This window comes from Poecilia latipinna, unplaced genomic scaffold (genome assembly GCF_001443285.1).
Source record: "Poecilia latipinna isolate Pla-1442-1.1 unplaced genomic scaffold, P_latipinna-1.0 Scaffold1309, whole genome shotgun sequence".
Classification (NCBI taxonomy): Eukaryota; Metazoa; Chordata; class Actinopteri; order Cyprinodontiformes; family Poeciliidae; genus Poecilia; species Poecilia latipinna.
This window is the reverse complement of record NW_015113925.1, coordinates 169,940-186,502: the sequence shown is the minus strand read 5'-3', so window position 1 is coordinate 186,502 and position 16,563 is coordinate 169,940.

Sequence of the window (16,563 nt, the reverse complement as noted above, 5' to 3'; positions counted from 1 at the left end):
GCATCACTCATTTTTTTTGTTCAAAGTTCATAGAGTAATGACTGCAGACTAATCATTCAGCATGTGTGTCCTGCTTGAAGGTCAATTAGATTTCAGTTCTGCTGGGCAGTCCCAGTATCCACACAATCTTAATGTACACATTAATACAAGAAAGGCTGTTGGGAACTTCTGCAAAATTTCCATTATCTTTGCTTTCTACATATTTTAATAGAGTGTCGCAATTTGATGTACCATAAAGTAGAACATGGTACAGAATGTTTTGCACATGACAACCAGAATCTTATTTGATGTTTTCCATATGCAGCCCCTTTTAATTTGATAACCCCAAATAAAATTAGATAACCCAATTCCCTTCATATGTCATCCGATAAGTAAACATATTCCCCCTGTGGGTAATTTAATCTCAGTATAATTTCAGCTGTTCTGTAAAAGCTTCAGAGGGAGAGAGCATCATCAAGAAACACACCAGAAAGGTCATTGATAAAGTTGCGAAAAAGTTTAAGGTGGTTAGAAAACAATATCCTGCGCTTGTTTTGTGCACTGTCCCATCAATCATCTGGAAATGGAAAGAGTATTGCACAACTGAAAACCTTCTAAAGTATGGTCCTCCACCAAAACTGACTGACTGGGTAAGGTGAACATTAATCAGAGAGGCCAAGAGGCTCACTGTAACTCTGGAGCTTTACAGTTCGGGTGGGGAAATTGGTTGACAGGACAACTATTTGTCATGCGCTCCACAAATGTGGTCATCAAGGAAGAGTGGTAAGAAGAAAAACACTTTGAAAGAAAACCAAATAAAGTACTTTCTGTAATGTCTGACAGGTCATGTATTGGATACGGATAACATGTGGGAGAATGTGCTCTGATCAAATCAGACCAAAATGTAACTTTTGGAAAAAAGCAATATGTGATAGAAAACTAACACTGCAAATGGCCCTGAATAAACCATCAATAAACCATAAAACAAGGTAGTGAAGGCCTGAAGCTCATGTGGGGAGAAAAACTGGTCAGAGCTGATAGGAAGAAGAAAGTGGAGCTAAAAAGAAAAATAAAGTAGTATGCTTTATTTTAGTTTTATTATGTTTTATTAAAGCTCTGTCAAATTAAAAAGACTTGTGCCAAAAATCACAACCACCATTTGTAAAATTGGCATACATTGTTGCCTTGCTAGATTTGCTTTCCTGCTCTTGGAATGCAGAGCAGTATTCCAGAATGCTTTGGCATGCTTATAAAAGTGTCCCACTAATTTGCATGCAAGGCCCTGGGAATAGCTAATTTCTACATGCAATAGATCATTGTTTGAGTTCAGTTGTTCTAAGGAAAATCAGCAGGATGAATTTTCCTTAACACTCGCCATCTAACAGTTTGAGGCCAATAATTTACATTTTATGGCTTTGCCTTTCTTTCTGCTCGCTACCTCCAGATTTGTAGGCATCTCAGTCAGCATATCTCCCACTGGAGTCTGTGGGTGTCCTCTTAAGCGAAATGAGCTCCTATTGGTCTTCCAACTGCCTTCTACCCACACACATCAAAATGCTCCCCTCTCATCTCCAATCGGTTCCTTGTAAATCCTGGCAGACATTACAGTGTCTGAAACACAAAAGAAACGTTTCTACCTTAATACTGTCCCCGGGTGCACAGAGATGAAGAGCGGGTATTGGCAAAAAGAGAAGAGTGCCTCTGCAGAAGCCCCTGTCCTCCTCTTTTTTTTCACATTGTGAATGATCAAGCCTCAGAGGAAGATGCGAGTCAAGTGTTTGGAAGTCAGTGGCTTCTTTTGCTTCCAAACACTGTGGGGTTATTGATGAAGCACCCAGTGAATTTCTCACATTGGTTACACCATTCATCATGTTTGGTGGTTGATGTCAAATAATGGTTTAAATAAAGCTCTAAGGAGATCGGTAATAAATAAATGAACAAGACCAGGACTCTATAAGCATTGATGCTAAATTCAGGTTAACGGAATGTGGTCACCAAACCGAATCTCCTTCCCAAAATATGTGCTCCAACAAGCATGTTTTATCGCTGCTTTAAATCATTCTTAACTCTGAAATTTGTAGATGCAGAACAAGAAGCAGTTTACCAACAGATCATTCTGGGTGACACTGCGAGTTGCATGCAATTTTATAAGAAATTAGCAAAATGGGATATTTCTTTCTTTTCTATAACCCAAGTCTTTCGATGAGTCAGAACATGTTGTAATTGCTGCTGTGCATCGCAATGGATGGATTATGAAACAGTAAGCCTCAAGGCACAAATATGTAAAAACAAACAAGCCCCCACCTCTTGTCCCCCAATACACTTGACCAAGATGGAGGCAAACAATAACCACCATGCATGCAGGTCTGCTATGTGGTATTTTCTTATTTCCAGGAGTATCTTGCAGCTGTCTTCCAACATTATGCATTCCTTTGTTGTCAATTTAGATCATGGTGTTTTTGCATTTTAAACATTTCTTTGCCACTCATATATATTAATCTTGTATCTATGAAGTTAGTTTCCATTTCTTAATGGGTTTTTTTATCATTTGTTTATTTTTAGAAACATTTTATCTAGCCAACCAAACTCTTTAAAATAGTTTTTATGCTTGATTCGTGTTATTGTGCTGTTTAATTTTTTTTTCTGATTCTTCATTCTTATGCTCCCCTTGATGTTTTTTTTTTTATTTTTTATTTTTTTTTTTTTTACATTTTGGGTCATATTGTTTTGTGTCTTTTTACCTAATTATTTTACTGATATATTTTATGTAGTTTGTAATCCTGCCTAAAAGAAAAGAGAGAAAAAAAGACACATGATAATATGTTTTGTTACATTTGAATTACAAATCCACTGTCTGGAAACTGCAGGTATTTTTGGATATTGTAGAAAAATTCCACATTTAGACAAGACCGCAAAGACACTTTTATCTGCTGTAGTTGTCATGGTACTGTGATTTTAGCTTCTATCTCACAAGTTTCCAATAACCCATCTCAGTCTCCAATGAAGTTCTTATGTAACACATATGTGCTAGACTGAACAGATTAAGCAGGGCACACTGTAAACTGGTGTACTGAAGTAGTTTATTTGAATGCAAGTATATTCTAATTTTCAAAGTAAGCTACTGGCTACTATAGGGATTTTATCCAGGGACAAATGTATTGTGAAATAGACTGATGAAACTTCAAATTTTATTGTCATCACAATAAATGCCATTGTGATAATTATTGTCTAGGTACGTAGCACTAGGTATTATACATACCTAGTGCTACGTACCTAAGCATTGTTGAAGAGCATGTACGCTTTCATGGGAACTGTATTTTTGAAGACTGACACATCTTTTAGCATGATGATCTGCCCTACAGCAAAGCTAAACTGGTTTAGGAATTATTTGAGGAGCAAAAGAACAAGTTTGAGGTCCCAGCTTGGCCTCCAAATTACCTAGGAGTGAATATAATGGTGAATTTTTGGGACGTGCAGGATAAAAAGACTGACACATGGATGCCCCACTTATCAAGTTACAGGACCTAAATGATCTGCTGCTAACATCTTGGTGCCAGATACACAGCAGTGTCCATGACCTAAAAACAGCAGTAATCAAACCACTGCTGAAAGACAAAACAATCTGGACTAATCACTGCTGAAAATTGCAAGCCAGTCTCCAATATCCCATTCATTGGCCAGGTTAATGAAACAGCTGTGCTCCAAAAAGTTAAATATCTTCTTAACAATGACCAACCACTTTCATGTCTTTCATCCTGGTTTTTCCAGACTGAACCCAAGACGCTCAATCTTGTGTTCCAGTCTTGTCAAAGAGTTAATTGACATTTGCATAAGTACAGGCTGTTACTGTGTGATTTCAGTGCGACATTTGATGCTATTGATGGCATATTATTGAAGTGACTGGAGTGCTGGATTAAACTCTATAGTAAAGTATTTGACTGTTCAAGTTTTACCTGAAGAGAGATTTCTTTGTGTCTTCGTGAGAAAACATTCCAGTGCAACTTACAAAAATCACAATCAGAGTATCTCAAGGTTCCATCCCAGGGTCTCTCTTTTTTTTTTTTAATTGTAATTACAAAGAACATTTTCTTTGCAAAAGAAAGGCAAAGCAGTCAGCTGACCTGGTGTTATTCATCCCAGTTCCACAGCAGCCAGATTTTACCTTCTGGTGATGCGGAGCATAAATTGGACAAAATATGATCTGTTTGTATAAATGACTATATTTTTCACATTATTCATTTTTTGTGTTTGTAACATTTATGACTTAATAAGAAGAGGCAGAGGACATAACCTGCGCAGAAGAGAAGCAGACATTATGTTTCTGTGGAAATCAAAAAACATACATAAAGACAAACCCAACATGGCTTCCTGTTTGTGATTGTTTGGTATAACATTTAGCTTCACTCATGCATAACAATGTGTTTTATTAAATGGGAGTCATATCTGGTGTAGTTTAAGGAATTTCCCTGTGTGCATTCAGTTGGCGATAAGATTATCCCTACTGGTGTACAATGGCTCATTTTACAGCTAGTAGAGATATTGTCAAAAGAGATTATACATGTAATCCCTTTTCAGACTCTCTTCTGTAAGATCCACAGAATATACATTGTGCGCTGAAAAAAATGAGCAAACAGATTCATTTTTTTTTTTTGGCTTAGCAACTTAAATTTGAATTACACTGCTTGCTTACATGCTGTTGTCAGTGATATTTGGAATCTTCATAAGAAAGCTGCAGTGATTCTCTCCCGCTCTCTCGTTCTTTGTGTCTCTTCTTGTGTTTTTTTTTTTTTTTCTCAAATAAAAATGCTGAGTGACATCTTTTCCCTCAGGCTTTTACTTAAAATGGACCCGCTATGAAGCTACGCTGGGTTTCAAAAGCTGTACAGTGACAGGTCTGGGTCTCCAAAATGACACCAGCTACAGCGGAGAAGCACTGTTTGCAAAAAAAAAAAAAAAAAAAAAAAAACATATTGTGAAACAAAGCAACTGTAAGAGTGGTAGTGCATGTAGGAGAGCAGACAGATAAACAGCAGAGACGTCTCAAAGAGGGAGAGCCAATCATCCAGTTTTTTATTTTTTATTTTTTTGTTCTTTGCTGTGCTGGTTCGCAATGCCGTGCCATTTGTGATGTTGGAGCTTAGATCTAGAAATCCAGCAAAACAAGGTCATTCTGCAGCACTCCCATGCGACTCTGCTCCATGACAAGTTGGGGACATAAATCGTCGAGAAGAAATATTGCCTTCTTTTTTTTTTTTTCTTTTCTGTCACACTTTTAAATTTTAGTCATCAAGATAATTGTAAGAGGATAACTTGTGTAATTAAAAAAGGTTATTTTTAAATGATTATTTTATTTATATTTAAGAGAAAACACTTTAAAATAACCCCGTGTGAAAAAGTATTTGCCCCTCAGCTTACTGCTGTGTGCTGGGTTAACCGGTATGTTTATATAAAACAATAGTCTGTTCAGGGATTTACAATTAGCTCCCTCTTGGAAGGTGAGAGGTCACCGGATAACAGGCTGGGCTGAGAGCGCTGCTAAGATAAACTGACGGCCACTTTCCTTAAATGAAATTCTGGTTTCTAAATGTAGTTTTCTACATAATCTATGCATCTGTGCTGATGGTAGACACATTTAATGATGAGCAGATTTAGCTTTAAAACACCAATTAATTTGGTGCAAACCACTTCAACAATTAAGCAAGCAAATTACATATTAAGAAAACATAACACTATAAATGAGCACAATTACAAATCAGGAAAACATAACATTTGCATCACCGGTAGCAATCATATTTTCAACAAACACGCTAAACCCTTACATTTTGTTCATGTTAGTGTAATTATTTTTTGGTTGTGTTAACACTGTGTTGGTTTTTTAATTTGTAATAATTTGTAATTGTGCTTAGTTAATGTTGTTATGTTTTCAAATATGTTGCTGTGTATTTAAATTTGTCGCTGTGTTTAGCTAACTCTTGAAGTGGTTCGCACTTGTGGCCCACCGTGAAATAATCTGAAGAGATGCTTGTTGCTGTTGTACTGTGCACGGGTGAAAACCAGGCCTGAGTGCGAGAGTGCAAGACGGTGTGACTGACATCATTGTCTGTAAATGTTTTTGGTTTGCATTAACATGGAGATGCTTGCAATCTAAAAGGTTTCACTTGAAAGCCGGGTCAAAATACCACAGCCATGTAAATGAGAGGAAAAAACATAACAAAATGTTTTTTGTTTTGTTTTTTTCACCGTCCTGGCTTTGTTGAGTTAACAGGGTCTGAGCTGTGAAGATTGTTTTGCCCTACTTCATGTTGTCCAGGTCGGTTTGGATACCTTTTTTTTTTTTTCCTTTGAGAAATTTGAGTCAGTTCTTGGCTTCCAATTTAATGATAATGAACTTTGCTTAAAAAGGGACAATGTACAACTCAAACATAAATGTCACCATTTGACACACTTTACTAGATTACAGCTAGAGCTAATTCACATCTGCAGTCCTCTGACTAGTCATGAAAACGGATACTCAATACAATAAAAACAAGAGAGAACACACACCACTACAAATTCCTTTCCAATCACAACACGCACACAGTCATGCAGTTAATGTTTGCACTTTCCAATTTGCGCTGTTATAAAGCAGACATGCATGTTTAACTGTCACCGTACACCAAGAAATTAATTGGCATTGCTCATCCAATTATTGATTAATGTGTCCTAATGATGTCTCACTGTTTTCTATTTAAGGCACTAATGGACAGCAACAGAACCCAAACTTAGCATGTTGATTTTTTCATCTCAATACCAGAGAATCTGCAGACAATTAAATAAATATGACCCCTAAAAAGTAGCCTAAAAATGCAAAAACAGACAAGTATTTTCAAATAATTAGGGCCAAAATTGTCACTGAAATAAATTAAATCAAGATGTTTTATCCAGTGTTGAGCAACTCTTGGTGTTGAAAGGTGGGAAAAAAAACCAAACTAAACTTCTTGTGCACTCCATAACTGGTTGCCATATTTTCCCCCTCATCAGAACATATATGTGTTGTTGTTTAGTCTGCATTATTGAACAAAAAAATTGTAGACATGAAGGCATTCATGAGGCCGAGCAGCTTCTCATGACATTTGCAGTTGAGCATTAAACTGATGACTGCCTGAATCAACGGCCACCTCTTTTCATTTAACGCTTTCGCTTCCCACTCAGGAGCTGACCCAGTTGGCACGTCTGCACTCACTGCACTTCATCACTGTGCATGTCCGCACCTTAGAGACAACAGCACTGAAAATGATTGGGCACACTGCAGGCACGGTCTCTTCTTTGACGTGTTATATTGTTCTTGTTTGTGTCCATGACCGCTCCCCGTATGCAGAGAACACCGATAATAAAGTCGCTTTGGATGTCTGAGCTCTGTGTTTGGGGCTTTGAAAGCATGAAGATGAATTATTCTTAATTGGCAGCCCTGCAGTTCTGCTTGCTTATAAGCCGAAGCGTTTATGGGTTTCTTAGTTTTGGCACCTCTATCCTCATCTGTCTTTTTTTGTTCTGCTTTTCTTTTCACAGATGAAGTGATGCTTATAAGAAGGGAAACACATCACAACATAATGCCAGGGTATTTAGGGGAAAATTTTTGTATGCCCTTATCTTAGAGCAGGTGAAACCAGTTTTTCTGTCTGGTCCTAACCAAGCAACATTATAGAGCAAGACAAAAAGAATATATCACTTGTAAGCAATGGAAAATATGCTTTCAGCTGCAAAGCTCTGTGCACGGAAACACACTAGTGTGACACAGGAGTCGTAGACAGGTCTGCAAAACAGAACTCTCGTGACATATTTTGCTGTCATGCCTCCTGCCTCTTATGGATGTTGTTAGTTGCTCACAAGACACCATTTGCTCTGGCATCAAATGTTGCTGTAGTCAGTGAATCACAGTTTTTGCACCGAAGGACACCTTGTACATACCTCAGAGACGGTACCAGCTGTGAGAGAACAGCAGTATTTATGCCCTTGGGAATGAGAACAAGTTGGCCTTTAAATGTCTCGAAAAATATGTGAAAACAACGCCGCGGCTTTAGAAGCTTCTGACAGGCTCATCAGCATCATTTGAGTCAACCTAACTTGACCTACATAAGTCTGGTTCAACTTTGAAAACAGTTTACAAATGTCTCGGGGTACTACGTTTATCTTTGCAAGTAGCAGCGCGTACCACAGAACTGTCAATTTCAAACACATCTTGATGAAATATGTGAATAAATCACAAATGCTAGGATAAAGGAGTTTTTGAATGGATTTTATGTCTGCTCAAACCCAAAAGCAGCTAAACAATATACCAGTGCTTCTACCTGCAGAACCAGTCTGCACCAATTTCTGCAGCAACTTATACAGAAAAAAAACCTGTTTTCACTTCCTAAGTGAAAACAGGTTTCCTAAGTCAAAACAGAAAATATTCACACCTCAAAGGTCAATTATTGCAAGAATAATTATTAGTTATGTATAAATGTATGTTCTTGAGACACCAGCCCACAAGTTGGAACTCTTGAAAGTGGCTTTAATATACAGTATAAGGACTCCTTGCACACTGTCAAAGTTATTGCAACAGAAGCTTATTTAATGTTATTGAATGTGACATTTTAAAGCCCCGACTCCAATTCAAATTAAAATTTCTGGTTGCACTTTGAAAAAAAAAGGACCTGAGAGTGAAGATGTCCTGCTTCCAATATTCTGTCTGAAAGAATTGACCCAGCAAAGATGCTGTTGGAATACTGACCCAAATGTCTCATCCACATATGGGTTAGCAAAAAATGAGTTTTTCATTCTTGTATTTTATTTTTTTTTTCCATTCTAGACTTAATTCAGTATTTGTATTACGTCGTCATGTCACCGTTTTTATTAAATTAATAGGATTTTAATGTTCATAAATCAAATTTCATAATCTAAAGCTATGCAGCAAGTCTGGTCGTTTTAATTTTACAGCTAAATAGAATAAGTGGAGTATTAATACATTTAGATGTATCTACTAGTTTGGAATTGTTTGAACTTGTTAAGACAATCGTGGTTGCTAATTCTCAACTGAATAGTAGACACGATCAGTAGGAAAACATTATGGTCTGGCAAAGATAGCCATAGTAAAAACAAAACAAAGTTTTCATGACATGGTTTCATTTATTGATAATAAAAGGAATCCAAAACAACATGATTTTATCTAAAAAAATACAATTATTGTTAAGCCATGAATTAACTCATCACTGGAAAGCTTAGTTCAATTATACACTGCCAGCCATGATTACTGATAGATATGCAGAATCAAGAAATCACTTCAATAGTACCTGCATGGCAACATGAAGCAGGCTAAAAGAAAGCAACATATCATGCGTTGATCTAATGAAATGCAAAAAACAGACGACAACCCTGACATCTCCAAAATCGGGAAAATTTCGCAAAGCTGTTTCTATGGGTTTGGGACTCCAGTGAACCACACTGAGAGGTTTTATCCACAAATAGAGAAAACATGGAACAGCAGTAAACCCTCCCAGGAGAGGTCGTAAAAGATCCCAGAAAAGCACCCAGAGAACTGCAGGCTTCACTTGCCTCAGATAAGGTCAGTGTTCATGGTTGAACAAAGTAAAATAAACTTTTCAAAAGTGGCAAAGTGGCATTCATCTCAGAGTTCCGAGATGAAAACCACTGCTGACCAAAGAGAACAAAGGTTTGTTTCATATTTGATGAAAAACAAACAAAAAAATAAAAACAAAAAGACATCTAGATGATTCTGAAAAAAATATATATTCTGAGAACAAAAGTGGAAAGGTTGTGCCTCCCATTTTATCAGACCAACTTGGTGGTCAACATGCAGATGTCACAGAACAGGCCACGGGGTGCTGGGACTTTAGCAGTGTGCGGGAACGTAGCAATGGATGCTGCTCTCTTCCACAACATTTTGTCAGAGAATGCCCAGTCATCAGTTTGTGACCTTAAGCTCAAGCACACTGATGTAGTGTAGCAATTTTTGGAAACACCCTCTGAATGATGATGATTAAGCTTTTGGATTGGCCTATTCAAAGTTTGCACTTAAATACAATTGAGTTGCTATGATATGACCTGAAGGAGACTCATTTTGAGTCTGAAAACCTTGAAAAGGACCTAAATCAGTTTTGCAAACAAGAATGGGTCAGAATTTCTCCCCAGTGACTCATAGTCGGATACTGCATACGCTTGATGGCAAATGATGCCACAAAGGTGGCACAACTAATTGTTAGGTTTAGGGGAAATTACATTTTCATATAATTCAATTAAATTCACTTAGCGCCAATTTACATCAGATCCTGTTACGATGCACTTTACACATACATTCATTACATACATTCCAATCTTCACAAAGAACTTTATCTATTGCAAATGTAGTAAAACATGTTTACAATATTAAATATGTTTATGAGTTTACAACGCTCAGAAGCTCAGAAAGACTGTTTTTTTTTGTTTTTTTTTAGTTTTGGTACTAATACTATTCAATGCTGAGCAGCTGTCTTGTCTCCCAGCTTTGTGAAATGGGAGCTGTTTCAAATTTATTTGTGTTGTCGATGAGCAAGCAGCGTCATTCCTGGAGGTCCTTCAAGGGCAGGTATGTCGACAGTTTAAACAGCAGCTTAGCTGCAATTTTGACCTGCTGAAACTTTATTTAAATTACCTGCTCTCTGAGCTTATGTTTCTTTAACTAATTCTGCGTTAATTGGTTATTCATAATGTTCCTAAAAGAAACCTAAGGTAAACTTCTCCTGTTTCATTTTTATTCTATTTACAGCTACAGAAACTCTCTGCTTCAGCTAACCTTCACGGTACAATGGAGATGAATTGGAAAATAATAAGCCGACATGTTTTCCAAGTTTTTACCTATTTTTTTCTTTTTATTGAAAGCTGAAGTTATTCTGTTGTCTGTTGTAGAGTACTTCAGAGCTGTTATGCTGTTATTGATTTTTTTTATTTATTTATTTTTTTATGTAAAGTTTTATCTTCCAGCAAATGTATATTGCAGTGACGTGCGGTGAGGTTAATTGCTGGTGAGGCACTGACTTATGACTTAGACACCACACATGTTATTGGACGTACGGAAATTTCGCGCAAGCATACAACGCTGGAGGGCAAAAAGACTATAACCTTTTACTTGTCATCCATAGCCGCGTTAACTCAGTGAAACTTAGAAATGTAGATATTGATTTCGTGCTACGATCCACAGCAAAGTGATCTGTATTCGTTAAGCTACGCAGACTCGTTGCCATAGCAACTGACAACAATGCCACTTCATGTTTTAGGATTTAACACCAAAAAACATTCAAGAATTTTGCACACAGAACAGAATATTCAGTCTGTTGTTGTAGTATGTTTTAGGCTTAATGTTTAATTAATAAATAATTGCTGTGGTAGATTAGCTACCGCTTCTACTTTTCTGAATTATTTAGACATACAAACTGAAGCCCACAAAACGCACATTTCATAAAAAAAAACATCTTATTGCTGTCTTACCTTTATCTATCAATGAAATCCATGCACCGCTAATTCTGCACAAAAATATCCGTTCATTCAAAGCCAAGACTATCCTTGGGATGTCTTTTCTACTCCGTTTGAGAATCGTCAAACTCTCGAAGCAAAACTTTCAGCTCTGGTGCTGTTCTTCCTTTAGTTATTATCTCCTGCTTCAAATGAAATTCTACTTTAGAAAACTGTTTAAGTGTAGAAATGTAGTCTTTCATGTTTACGTCGGAAGAGAGGAGAAAACAAATATATCGCTGTACTTTACTTATTTACTGTATGGCTAGCTCCATGGCTAGCTCACTGTGTCTTACTCTGCAGTTATGCAGTCACAATATCTGGGATCATGAGCGCCCCCTGCCATGAGGCAAGAGAACTGCCTGCCTCCCCTGGAGTCAGTTTTCTGCCCTTTCTGATCGCTCCTCCGCACACAAAACACGATACACACACAGTTGGTGACAAAAATCACTGTACATTATATACATAAGTGAAATTATGGAAAATCAGTCCACATATTAAATGTTGTTTAGCCATTTTATTACCGGCGTACAGACAGGACGAACATGCTCTCATAGAATAGCAGCCAGTGCAGTTAGCGAGAGGTTGCGCAATCCCAGGTGAGGCTCAGCTTCCTGCTGCCTCACCCGCTTCGCTTCTGAGCATTTGAATGGGAAAATGCGAAAATCCAGCGATTTTGAAGAAAAAATCATCAGAATTGGTTAAGCTAAGTAAAAAAATAGATACTTTATAGTACAAACCACAGGGTGAAAATAGCAATATAAATGGTTTTATTATTATTATTTTTCCATGATGACAGGCCTCACCTGCCTCCCCTGACCGCACGTCACTGGTATATTGGACGTAGATTTGTCAAAAACCTTAAAGTCATCCAGAAACCTAAAAGTTTTGTAAACTTCAGTTGGTAAATTATTCACTGCGTTGTAGCTTGTCCAATAAATTAAGCAGAATATTATTTTTATTTTTTATTTCCTTTTATTTTTTGGATTAACTACAAGCTTGATTTGTTTAAGAAACCAAATTGCTGCAATTAATGGAAAGGACCCAACTGTAAAATGTGTCCTGTAATTTCCATTGTCTGTGTATATTGTTTTTATCTTTTCCTATAAATACATTTCTTTAACGTCATGCATTTTTGGTTAGTTTGCATAAATTCAGCTGCAGCAACATGCAACAAACCTACATCAGCCCTGTTGTACGGAGCACCAGCTGGTCTCTGTGTCTCTCTGTGAGTATTTGTTTGCCCATAATAAAATTTTTCCATGGAATAAACAAGTTGAGCAGAGAGTCCTCTCACTGTTTCGGGAGAACATTCTCCTTTGTGCTGTAAGCCACTTTTACTCTTTGTTCTTTGGGCTAAAAATACTCGCTTGGACAAAAACGGAAAAAAAAAAACAAAAAAAAAAAAAACAGGAATTAAAATTATTCTGATAAAAGAGATGAATGTTGTATGGAAAAAGTTATTGAAGATTTATTATAGCTTTAAAAAGTACAAAAAGTGTGTTTGACTTTTAACTTTGAAAGTTTTTTTAAGTATAATAATATTAAGTTTCTGGTAACATTTCTTACAAGAAAAAAAAGCTAGAAATCAGTACTGAATTGTAGAGGCATTTCTTTTCACATTTAGAGTCTGAATATTGTGCCCTTTACAAAATACTTCAAGTTTAGACAGATTTGAAGAAGAGTGTCTGTGTAGATCCAGTGTTTGTGTAGAGTACTCTAACACGTGAATATTGTTTAACCTGAACCATTCCAAACGTAGCTCTGGCTCTTGGCTCATGTCCTGTCAACAGATTTTTCCCCACTGAAGGATCTTCTCTGCAGATCCTCCAGCTTTGCTAATGCCCTTTTGGTCAGTGTTAGTCGACGGCCATATTTGCTAGCAGTTACATTTTTTTTTTTTAGAGGGATTTAAACTTCTCCACAATCCTAAGTCTGACCTGTCTGCTGCGCTCTTTGTTCTGCTTGTAATGTTTTAATGTTTGATCACTAATTTTCTTTGACAATCCTCTGAGGCCCTCGTGGAACAACTATGCTTGAAATAATATGGGTCCTTAATACAAATGCAGTCAGGTCAGCAGTCAGGGGCTACTGTGAATCTCCGTATGCTCGCGTGCTTTGATTAAGGAGTTCAAAAGGACACTAAACCAGGAGTAAAACTAGCCCCACTGTAAGCCTCCCTGCTTTTGAAGCTTGTCTCTACTCAGCACCGAGGGCAAAGAGTGAAATCAAAAAGAAGCAGGCGTTTGTGAAAATGTTGATCTGAGGAGGAATTAGCCCGTACAGGGTAAAAACTAATTTAACATCATCCAGTCACGGTGCAAATCTGCTTTACACCTTCTGAGAGCCTTGGAGTCAACTTCAGCAGAGGGGGAAAAAAAAAAAAAATAGTTAAAGCTATTTATTAAATTATGGGAATTTGTCGAATTAAATTTTAAAGTCAAGCAGACAAAGGGAATCTTATAATTACCAGTTTATGACTGCTTACTGTTACCAGCTGACATTTGTCAGAGCTGACTGATGATTAGTAGTTGCTGCTTTACAGCAAAGAGCTGTTATTCACTCAATGACAGACATCTTACAGATGTCAAACTAATAATAGGGTGATTAATGCCCAGTAAAATTGATGTATACCCTGCAGTATTTTTGACAATCTGCGAGTGAAAACTGATGGTTCTTTGAACTGACTAAGCTCTGGAGTTTTGTTCCCCACTTGGCTGATGGCTCGTCACTCCGGCTCTGAGCCATCCGCATAAATGGCTGACTACAATGGAGTCAGCAGACGGGAAAGTCAGGACAACCTAGTGCCCTCTTTTCTCCTGCGTACAGACAGTTATGTCGCCAACACCTTGTGTAATCAGCTGCACATTGATCTGAGAACCATCTCCCCCATCAGCGCATTTATAAACCACCGATCACGGAAGTCCTGCACTGCAGTCGGCACAAGACACCTTAGCCAATTTGTTACCGGTTGCGAAAAATGATCTGGTTATTGTGAGAATTTGGCCAGGAGGGACTCAAAGCCATAACGACAGCAGGGTGAGATGGGATGTCAAGTGTTTAAAAGCATGAATAAATCTCGAGGCTCTCACTTGTTTCACCACTATGGCCTCCCTGCGTTGACTTGCCTTTTTGCATATTCAATTTCACAGGAGAATAGAAATATCAAAAGTATTTCTTAGGAGCGAGCAGCTGCTAAATGCGAATGCTTTGCTTTAGCCGTTTTCAGCTGTGATAAAGGAAAGTTAGTGAGTTTGTGTGTGAGTAAAATTAAATGAAGAAAATAGATGGTCTGGGTGTCTTTTAATGCGTTTCCATGGTTTATGATTACACATCCTTTTGTGGAGCAGCTCAGCCATTCATGCAAGAGAAACCACAGCGAGATGAGAAATGCCTGGTGAGCACTCACAGGCGGCAGAAAATGACATTGAACATTGGCGTACAAGCTGAAAATCCCCCGCTTTGCTGATATGCATCTTTTATCATCATATCATTTATTTATTTTTATTTTTTTGTCTCAGAGTTTCTCGCACCGTCAACCTGTGCCCTCTCTGCTAGCTGTGTGACCACACCTACAGGGGCTGTGTATGCACGGAGACTAATGGCGGGAATGGGTGGGCCCTGATAAACGAGAGCTGATGAATCAGAGAGAGAACAATATCAGCTGGAATGGAGGGTGAGCTGCTGGGGAGATATACTGCTGAAATCTACAACAAAACAAAGCAACAGGAGGCAGCACAATGCCCTGAAAAAGCATTTGTCCTCCAAGGATTTATGTTTTTTCCTTTTTTAGTTACTCTTAAATGTTCCAGATGATCAAACAAAGATAATAGGATTAAATCCGCAAAGTAGTTTTCAAATGATGATTTCATTTACACAGTAAGTAAAGCTGCCCAGGTCTTCGTGGTCCGCATGAAGAATTATTTGCCCGTACACCATATATCTGGTTACGCCATAAAATAGCTGGATGCTTTCCGATGGAATTTTTATGCAGAGATCAGAATTCATGGTTTCATCATTTAGGACATTTTGCCCAGGTTCTGATATAGAAATGCAGCCTCAAACCATCATGCCGTCACACCACCATCGTCTTGTGATCTATCTTATCTTAGTTTTGCGGCAGATGTAAAAAGAAGCACTTCTTCCAAAAATGTTCAGCTTTTGTTTCGACACTCCATGGATGCCACTGACTTCCTGGATGAGTTGCTGATATATAGTTGTTTGTAGACCATCCACTCCTTAAAAGCTTTTCCTCTGTTCCGTGTTTTCTACATTTGTGGATAATGTCTTACTCTGTAGATCTCTGTACTTGAAAAAAATTTTTTTATCAAGTCCAGAGGACCCCAAAGTCTTCTGGACTCATCGATCCCTCATCAAAGGCATACTTGGATTGTTGCATTGATTCTTTCATGCACGTTTGAAGAATCCTTGGGTCTCCCATGTCAGACATTCAGAGGTGCCTAAGCATTTGCTCATACAAAGCACCTTTTTCTACAAACCTCCTCCTTGGAGCTGCATCCTCCAGTCGAGCTTTCCACTCCACACGACCCCCCCCCCGTCCCCCCTCTCCTCCCCGATCTGCACTCAGATCCACTAGTGGCAGCAGCAATTAAGAAACACCTGGTGGAACTGTGCTTGCTGCGCTCAGCATGCAAACTACTTCTCAGTCCAATGCTGCTAAAAACAGTTTAATGAGAAGCATTGTTGTGATGACACGCTGAAGGTGGAGCGTCTCAAAGAGTTGGCACTTCTTAAAGAGATGGAGGCCCAATATCACGGCGTCAAACTTCAAGGTCAAAATTCTTTTAAGTCACTTCTGATATCATTTTATAACAACTGAAGTTTAAATTAGCTATTTTATTGTGTCTAGAAAGCCATTTGAGAATAGCTTTCTAGACTGATAATCTCAGTGACTTTGATTGTCATTAGTTCCTGAATTTTTAGATACATTTAAGACTTCTAAAGTGGTTGCATTTATGTTTTCACATACAGACAGGCTGCTTTTCCTTTTTTTTTTTTTTTTTTTTTCCTCAATAATTTGAACTCAGACAATTTTTG